Source organism: Heliangelus exortis, chromosome 10 (genome assembly GCF_036169615.1).
Source record: "Heliangelus exortis chromosome 10, bHelExo1.hap1, whole genome shotgun sequence".
NCBI classification, from domain to species: domain Eukaryota; kingdom Metazoa; phylum Chordata; class Aves; order Apodiformes; family Trochilidae; genus Heliangelus; species Heliangelus exortis.
In genome coordinates, this window is record NC_092431.1 from 38,524 (window position 1) to 46,468 (window position 7,945).

Sequence of the window (7,945 nt, forward strand, 5' to 3'; positions counted from 1 at the left end):
TTATCTTTCAGAGGACTGGCTCTCCAAAGCCATAGTTAGCCCAGAAAAAAAAAAAACAGGAGCAGCTCAGGATAATCCTCAACTTGCAAGGTTCCCTTTCGCCACCTGCATTTAAAAAAAATAAAAAGTAATTAAAACAATCACACCACAATACCAAAAAAAAAACAAACCAAAAAACCCCCCCACACGCACACATAACCACAACACCAAAACACCTACCAGAATATTCACCAATAAGTCCAGCATCAGCCAGCCCCATTCCCTTCCAAATGTCCCGGCTTTGCAGAAGAGCCCTGCAAAGTCCCGCTCGACCACGCTTTCCAGAGTTGGATGCTGTAGGTATCGTCATTCAGGGCACCTAAAAGGCACAAAACTATTGTTCTGCTTGAGAGAAGACACTAGCTCCACAAGCCCTGCACTACCACCTCACCTCCAACGCTCATTCAGTTCCTGGAACTTGCTAGCATCATGCCAGGGAGGGACAGGCTCCCATCAACCACCCAAAGGGCACCGCTTCTGGACAGTTCGCTCCCCTACAGTAACTTTAAAACCCGAGCCAGCGATTCCTAACCTTGACCCCTCTACACAGACCCTCCCCAACCATCCTCCCTTTCTCTTACCTTTCAAACACCTGGGGCTCTGAAGCACTGGACAGAAAAGTAACCCGCATCGGCTGACGGGGATCTTCCCAAAACCACAAAGTTCCTCCTCGTCATCTGCAATAACGAACGGCAATGCCACCAGAAATAGGACGTCAGCTAAATACCAACCCCTTCCACACAACCCCCGGCTCGCCCCGCTCACCCTCTCCTTCCACACGTTACGGCCACCATCGCTTCTGGCACCTGAAATACCAGGAGACACAAAATTCCTGTTCTGCTTGTCAGATCGAGCCTCCTCGTTACCATCCCGTCTCACCTCCAGCGCTCTTCTGGCTCCAAAGGTGGCACGCGCAGCACCTGCAAAAACAAAGGGAAACACTTAACCGAGTCGACGTAAAATCTCTGGATGAGCCAGCCCGCAACCATCTCACCTTCTCCAACCGCTCAATATGTGGCTTTGTGTGGCACCTGCAAAAGCCAAAGCAAAAGCCACATGCTGAGATATTGCCCCAATCAACAGGCAGCCCACACCAGCCTTTGCTCAGAAAACTTCCAAATCCCTTCTGCAACAACTCCCAACCTCAGCACTTCAGCTCAGTCCCTCAACTTATCTTCCTGAGGGATGGTGGTTTTGGATCTATGTCCAGCAAAACACCACGCTGTCTGACAGGCACGTTCCTCTTCATCCCCTGCAATCAGAAAGAAAGGAAAATCAGAAACAGTGTCACCAATAAGGTGCACTTCAGCCATCAACAACCGCTTATACTACACCCACCGCCTCAAAAGGGCCCCACCCAGTTCCACTCACCTCCTTGATCCAGAGTCAAATGCTGTGTCCACCACTGCTTTGGGCACCTAAAAGACCAAGAGAAAGAGTTACTGTTCTGCTGATCAGTACTCACCAGCTCCATGAACCCACTCTCTACCACCCCAGCTCACCTTCAATGCTCACCTGGTTCCAAAGGTGGCACGCACAGCACCTGAAACATAAGGGAAACCTTTAACAGAGTTGATGTTAATACATGGCTGACCCAGCCCACAGACATCTCACCTTCTCCAACTGTTCCTCAAGACGCGGCTTTGTCACTCCAGCACTGCGTGTGACACCTGCAAAAGTCAAAGCAAAAGGCACACGCTGAGATATTGCCCCCAACAACACCCAGGCCACCGCGATGTCCATCTCCTGCTCCTTTACCTCGGCCTCTCACCCATCTGCCTGCCATCTCTTTGGGGTGCCAAAACAAGGTTAGGAGCGCACCTGAAAAAAACCACAAACAACAAGGGATGTTCGTGACCAACCAATAAAACAACACCTGAGAATAACTGCTCCTCCAGCCCACCAGCCTTTGCTCACCTTGCCGCAGCCACCTCCGGTGCCCGTATCCCGCTTCGCTCGCCGCTTCCGCCTTCAAAATGACAACAAACCATAATGCGGTCAAGCAGCCAAAGGAGGCACCTTCCCACCGACTGCACACCCTGACCAACCTTCGGATGGCGGCCTCCTCTCCTCCTCCATCTGTTTCTTGATGGCCATTGACATGTGGGATCTGAAAAACAGGATTATGCAAATCACTGGGAAGCTGCTCAGCACCGAGTCGGTCAGTTAACGGCACTTCCCACGGCCCCTGATCCTACACAGCAGGCAGGGCAGCTCCAAACCAAACACTCACAGGCACAGACTGAACAAAGACTAGCCACGTGAGTCACAAGACTTGACCTCAAGATAAAAAACTCGCAGCAAGAAGAGGGACTCTGGAATCCAAGACTTTTGGGCAATAAGACCTACAGCGATGCGTCTGCAAAGCGAGGGAACGAAGCGACGGATGCCCGAGGAGCCGCCTTCAAGACCTGAGGACGCAAGGATGCGGGGAACGAGTCCAGATGCTGGTGCACTTGGCAACGATGTTTCAGAAGATGACAATCAAGAAATCCCAAGTCAAGAGACCGATCTGCAATTTAGACTCGTCGTGCGGAATAACACGCTGCTGATCGGCACCGTGCTGATCAGGAAAGGCTTTGCAGGGAGGATGCCCAAGATGAAGGACTCGCTCCGTGAGGACACAGAGGACCATCAAGGCCTGACGAAGCTCTAAGACATCCAAGACTGACAACATAAAACACACAACCCCACACACCGAGGCTGGAGCTGCCCTGCCCACGCTGGAATCATGCTGGAAAGTAACCTGTTCCCTTCACCCACCCAAAGGGGGCTGCTCCCAGACAACCCTCTCCCCTACACTAAACTTCAAAACACCACCTGCAATTCCCAACCTCGACTCCTCTGCTCAGCCCCTCCCCACCCACCCCTGGGCCCTCAACTTATCTTTCAGAGGACTGGCTCTCCAAAGCCATAGTTAGCCCAGAAAAAAAAAAAACAGGAGCAGCTCAGGATAATCCTCAACTTGCAAGGTTCCCTTTCGCCACCTGCATTTAAAAAAAATAAAAAGTAATTAAAACAATCACACCACAATACCAAAAAAAAAACAAACCAAAAAACCCCCCCACACGCACACATAACCACAACACCAAAACACCTACCAGAATATTCACCAATAAGTCCAGCATCAGCCAGCCCCATTCCCTTCCAAATGTCCCGGCTTTGCAGAAGAGCCCTGCAAAGTCCCGCTCGACCACGCTTTCCAGAGTTGGATGCTGTAGGTATCGTCATTCAGGGCACCTAAAAGGCACAAAACTATTGTTCTGCTTGAGAGAAGACACTAGCTCCACAAGCCCTGCACTACCACCTCACCTCCAACGCTCATTCAGTTCCTGGAACTTGCTAGCATCATGCCAGGGAGGGACAGGCTCCCATCAACCACCCAAAGGGCACCGCTTCTGGACAGTTCGCTCCCCTACAGTAACTTTAAAACCCGAGCCAGCGATTCCTAACCTTGACCCCTCTACACAGACCCTCCCCAACCATCCTCCCTTTCTCTTACCTTTCAAACACCTGGGGCTCTGAAGCACTGGACAGAAAAGTAACCCGCATCGGCTGACGGGGATCTTCCCAAAACCACAAAGTTCCTCCTCGTCATCTGCAATAACGAACGGCAATGCCACCAGAAATAGGACGTCAGCTAAATACCAACCCCTTCCACACAACCCCCGGCTCGCCCCGCTCACCCTCTCCTTCCACACGTTACGGCCACCATCGCTTCTGGCACCTGAAATACCAGGAGACACAAAATTCCTGTTCTGCTTGTCAGATCGAGCCTCCTCGTTACCATCCCGTCTCACCTCCAGCGCTCTTCTGGCTCCAAAGGTGGCACGCGCAGCACCTGCAAAAACAAAGGGAAACACTTAACCGAGTCGACGTAAAATCTCTGGATGAGCCAGCCCGCAACCATCTCACCTTCTCTGACCGCTCCTCAACGCATGGCTTTGTGTGGCACCTGCAAAAGTCAAAGGAAAAGCACGTGCCGAGATACTGCCTAAAATAACAGGCAGCCCACTGTGATATCCACCTCCCGCTTGCTCCTTTACCTTGGCCCCTCACCCATCTGCCTGCCAGCCTTGTGGGGTGCCAAAATGAGGTTTGGAGGGCCCCCGAAAAACACAAAAAATAGGGGATGCCAATGCCTTCCACGGCAATACAACACATGAGAAATAACTGCTCCTGCAGTCCACCAACCTTTGGTCTATGGAATGCTGCTCAACACATGGACAATTCCTCTGAGACTCTTCCAAGGGCCCTTGACCCTACAGTGTGGGCAGGGCAGCTCCAAACCAAACTCTTAATGCTGAGGCCAACCCGATACACAGCGCTGCAAACCACAAGACTCGACGTCAAGAGGAAACTCACAGGAAGGTGAATGATTCCAGGATCCAAGACAGCTGGGCTGGAAGACATCCAGGGATGCAACAGTGACGTATGGAGGCTCCGTTGTGGCTCCAAGAGTGTCGAAGGACATCGCCTTTTAAAGAAGCTACTTTCTAAGCTTAGATAACAGGTAAATGAGAAGCCTGGATTCGAGACCTAAGGATTCAGGGAACTAGTCCCAGTTTAAGAGAATCCACAATTAGAAATGCTGATGCAGTTAGGAAGAACATGTCAGAAGACAACCTTTGAGAAAGCTATGATACACAAGACTGTTCCATGTGGTGGATTTGTTATGCAAGACAAAGCACCCCTGAATGTGTTGATAAGGTGTTTCAGAGCCTAGGGATGGTGCCCAAGGTGCAAGACCTGCTCTGTGAGCAGAACGAGGACATCAAGGCCATAGAAAGCTCTGAGACAACAAAGACAGACAGTAGAAACTACACACCACCACACACAAAGGCTGGAGCTGCCCTGCCCACGTTTGCATCGTGTTGGAATCTAACCTGGTCCCTTCACCTGACCAAAGGGGCTGCTCCTGGACAGCCTTCTCCCCTACACTAACTTCCAAACCCCTCCCTGTAATTTTCAACTTTCCCCCTCCCTGCCCAGCCCTCCCCCACACCTGGTTCCTCTTATCTTTCAGGGGGGTTGGCACGTGAAGCCATGGTCAACAAGGAAAGCCACACCACAGGGCTGGGATACTCCTGAAGCCACAGGGCTCCTCTTCATCATGTGCCATGAAAAAATTCCAACCAACAGTACCACCAGAAAGTCCCACATCAGTAAACACTGACCTCTTAGAGAATGCTGAACTCCTCCAAAGAGCCCCTGGGTGTTCCACTTATCTTCCCATTCCAGAGTTGAACACTACAGATATTACCACTTGGGGAACAAAAAAAAATACCAAGACAGAGCAAACAACCACTGGACCAGCCAGAAGCACCCACCCCTGCTCCTCTCACTCAGCAGAGCTCCAGTCACAACACAGCTCCTGAGCAGACTGAGGCCCAGGGTAGAGGTGGAGGCTTATATACCCTGGGCCCCACCCCACTGCCCTTCCCACAGTCCCTTGGGAAAGCCCCCTCATCAACCTGACTGGCCACACCTGGGCTACCCCAGCCCCAGCTGGAGCCCTTCAGAGAACATCATCCCCTGCTCCTGTCACAGCTGGGAGCTCAGTCCCCAGGGGCTGCCAACACCTCCTGGGGCACTCTGAAGGCAAGAGAAAGGTGTGGCCAAGATCGGTTGGGTTGCAACCACCAGCCCTGCACAGCACATCACCCCCAGGGAGGCCGGTACCTCTCACCTCCCAGCCCAGCACCACTGCCCACCCCCCGCAAGCAGGAACCAGCAAGCAGGAGCAGGGCCGTTCTAGGCGGTCCTCTTCCCCCCCTAACTCTTGGCTCCCTGTAGGAGGAACCGAGGCCCCGCCCCTTCTTTTTCCCCTGTCACCTCCCGCTCCCCACAGCACTTGCTGAGCCCCTCCCCCATGGAGGGGCCAAGCACGGTGTGGGAAAGCCAACCCTGAAGGGCGGGGAAATAAAGGGAGGGGGATGCAGCCCCAAATGGGAGGGCGGGGCAAAGCACGGAGGGGGTGGAGTCACAGATGGGGCGGGGCAAATGCGAGGGGGTGGTGACACGTGTGGGAGAGCGGGGCCACACTCAGGGGGCTGTGACAAGTGTGAGGTGGGCGGAGAGATGCATGGGGGCGTGGTCAAGCTCAGAGGCACCTCCCAGAGCAGGGGGCGGAGCCACACGCAGGGGTGTGGTCAAGCTCAGAAGCGTGGCTACACACGGGGGACGGAAACACGAACGGAGGGGGAGTTGTGACACGAGGCGGTGGAGGTGGCGGGCTTGCACGGGGACAGCGGAGGGCTAAATGGCTCTAATGCTGTCGAGACACACAAAGGCTCGCCTCTCCGCTTACGCGTCTCTGCTCCCCGCTTAACGTTTCCGTACCCACGCGGAGGGCGGCTCCGCGCCGCTGTTTCTTATTAATGTCCCCCGATTACCGCCGTGAGTGCTGCCACCCTGTGTCTGAAAAGCGGTACTGCAGTTCGAACTGCAGCTCTGAGTCCGCGCATGCGCCAGGGGAAGGAAAGGCATCCCCGGCCTTCGCACATGCGCAGTAGCGTCCAGAGAAGCCGACAGGTGCCCGGATGCTCGCCAATCTGCGCATGCGCCTCCCGTTTGCCAGTAGTTACTTCTGCGCATGCGCCGGAGGACTAAGCCACCAATGAGACGACCCCTGGAGCATGGACGGGCTGCTCCCGGGCCTAACCGCCTTCATTTCTCCATAGAGACGTTCCCCCTCCGTGCCCGCTTAGACCCCCCCCCCCTCTGTCCCCAGCCCTCCCGCGCCTTTTCCTCGCCCCGGAGGCGACGCGGCGGCACGGCGGAGCGACCGCCGATCTGGCATTCCGCGCTCTGCCCGCCCGCTCCGCCAATAGCGGCGGAGCCGGGAAGAGACGGACGCGGCCATTCTGTACGGAGCGAGAGGGCGCCGCCATGATTCCGTAACGAGGTCGGGTGCCCGGCTTCAGCCGCCGCTGCCGCACATGCGCAGAAAACCGTCGCCTCGCTGCTGCAGTGCCGACTTCTCCCCACCGGGGGGCGCAACGAGCGCCGAAAAAAGGGGAAAAAACAAAAAAAGGAAGCGGAGGGGGGCGCGGGCGCGGACCTGGGGCAGGAGGTTCGACCCTGTGAGCCAGGGCCCCACAGAAGCCACCCCAGGTAACTGGTGCATTGCGCAGCTCACCCCTCCACAGAATGCAACACCCCAAACTGCTGCTTCTGCACTCCAGGCTCCCCTTACCCTGCCAGGGTCCTCCCCAGTACCCGTGTCTCGCTTCACACCTATAAATTAAAGCCAGAGAAGTGTAAAAGAGTCAGAACCACCCACAGTCCCCCCATCCTCCCACACCGTATGCCTGCCCACCTTCACCCACCATTCTGCTCTGTGTCCTCTGGCACACAGCTTGTGCACTTGAAAAGAACCCAAAACAACCATGTAAAGAAAGTCACATGGATTCTCACAGGTAGTTTGACGTCACCCGAGGTTGTATATAGCCCCTAAATACAGGTACGAGTACAAATCACAGCTATCAAGCCTCAGGTGTACAAGCTAACGCACACTCTAGGTCCAGCCTGTTCGACTTCCACACAAACTGCTGCCAAGGTCCCACCTGGGGCACCCACAAAATCCAATGAAAATAACTGTGGCAGCTGCCTACACCTGCTTGCCCAGATGGACCATATGGTCTTTGCCAATAGAACTGCCACAGACCAGAATGTCACCATGACCCCGTGAAGCTGCCCCTGTTGTCTGTAGTGTCACTGAACCCCTGGCCAGGGCAGCTCCAACCCTCAGACACAGATCAGGACTGCACATGGACATGGTGAGCAATGTGATCATCTCAAATGTGGGGTCACTTACCCAGGATGTGAGGTACTGATGGGTGCACATGGAGCAGAGATGTTTTCACCGATTTCACCTTTGTGCAAAAAGGGGGTGCAAAAAGGG

At 54.4% G+C, this 7,945-nt stretch overlaps 2 long non-coding RNA genes across 2 annotated transcripts; both read right to left on the reverse strand.

Moving 5' to 3' along the window:
• LOC139800201 (uncharacterized) lies at positions 1-1,038 on the reverse strand. Its single transcript, XR_011727641.1, has 4 exons — positions 805-1,038; positions 621-716; positions 220-358; positions 1-105 (listed from the first exon to the last, which is right to left on the reverse strand). It is a non-coding gene; the product is annotated as an uncharacterized lncRNA (long non-coding RNA).
• Positions 1,039-2,921: 1,883 nt separating this feature from the next.
• On the reverse strand, positions 2,922-4,580 carry LOC139800202 (uncharacterized). The gene is made up of 4 exons (XR_011727642.1): positions 3,726-4,580; positions 3,542-3,637; positions 3,141-3,279; positions 2,922-3,026 (listed from the first exon to the last, which is right to left on the reverse strand). It is a non-coding gene; the product is annotated as an uncharacterized lncRNA (long non-coding RNA).
• Between the last annotated feature and the right edge of the window lie 3,365 nt (positions 4,581-7,945).